The following is a 1,513-nucleotide window of genomic DNA, read 5'->3' on the forward strand; positions in this document are numbered from 1 at the left end:
CTTCCTGCCTTGGCCAACCAAAGTGCTGGGATTACAGGTGTGAACCACCGTGCTGGTCTAATTTTTTTATGAATTCATGCAATATTTGTCTTTCTATGTCTGGCTTGTTTCACTTAGCATAATAATATCTTCCAGGTTTATCCATGTTGTCACAATTGGCAGGATTTCCTTGGTTTTTTTTAAGATTGAAATAATGTTCCACTGTATATATATTTTTGTTTGAGGCTGATGCAATGAGCCCAACTATATGGCTATAGCTCTTCTGCTAAGTTATCTTGCATGTGTGTATGTCAAGAGGTTTGGCACCACTTGGTTCCTTATCAAGATAGGCCAAACGTATTTGTGTAAGCCATATCGTCACCTAGATATAACCAATTCTGGGGCCTACTGCCATGACTTCTGTTAAATCTTGGTTGAAAATGTTGGAGAACATGAATTTTAAAATGCGCTGTTCTCTCTAAGCGCTTGGCGAAACTTTCAGAGCAGTAATCAGGCCAGATTCCTGGCCTGGATTAGAGCTGGGAACTCTGTGACAGCAGGTCTTGTCTTTGGGCCACAGTTATGGAGCTGAGCCTGAGACAAAAGGCAGGATCCAATGTGGAAGCCAATGAAGAACAAGACTGTCTGGTGGTGTTTTTATCCAAAGTCATTATTCAGGGGGGTGGAAGAGGGAGGGATTGAAGTATGAAGCCACAAGACAAAGATAGGGTAAAATAAATTTATTCATTCAACAAGAATTTATTGCATCCTATGTGTTAGGTGTACTAGGCTCTAGGTATATATAAATAGGAAAAACCTGACAAAAATCATTTTCGCATAAAGGATATAGTTGACCTGAAGACGCTGAGTGGAAAGGACAGCCTCAGCTGCTTTGCATAGGACATTTGGAGCCCTGGGCAGAGCACTTTGGAACGATAAGGTCTGATTAATGGGGTACGTCCTATCTCCTTAACATGACTTACAACATGTTTCTTGATCTAGCTCTCATTTAACATTTTAGCCTCAACAATTGCCGTGCCTGGTTTCAAAATGAACATTCTAGCCATAATGAACCAGTTATTTTTCTACGACTATGCTACCCTTTCTCTTGCCTCTGGCATTGTGAACCTGCTCTGTCCTCTGTTTTGAATAATTTTACCCTCTTTCCTTTCTCCATCATGGATACTTATTTCCTGGAAAACTCCTACTTATTCATTTTAAGTCATATGTTACTTCCCTTGGGAAACTCTTCCCAATTCCCAGGCCTAGGTTATATGTCTTTCTCAAGTGCTTCCACAGCCCTCAGTACTCACCATTGTTATCACACAAAATACATCGAACTATAATTTCCTGTTTACTTTATGTATTGCCCACAAAACTGTAGTGCAATAAGGGCAGGGATTCTGTAGTGTTACCATTATTTTTCCAGACCCTGGCACCGCAACTGGGACATGGCAGACTCTCAAACATATTTGTAGAATATGTGAGTGGTTGAGAATATTTGGGGGAAATGATTTTCAGTGAACCAAATGGT

Source organism: Carlito syrichta, unplaced genomic scaffold (genome assembly GCF_000164805.1).
Source record: "Carlito syrichta isolate Samal-C Ts95f unplaced genomic scaffold, Tarsius_syrichta-2.0.1 Scaffold305221, whole genome shotgun sequence".
Taxonomy (NCBI): Eukaryota; Metazoa; Chordata; class Mammalia; order Primates; family Tarsiidae; genus Carlito; species Carlito syrichta.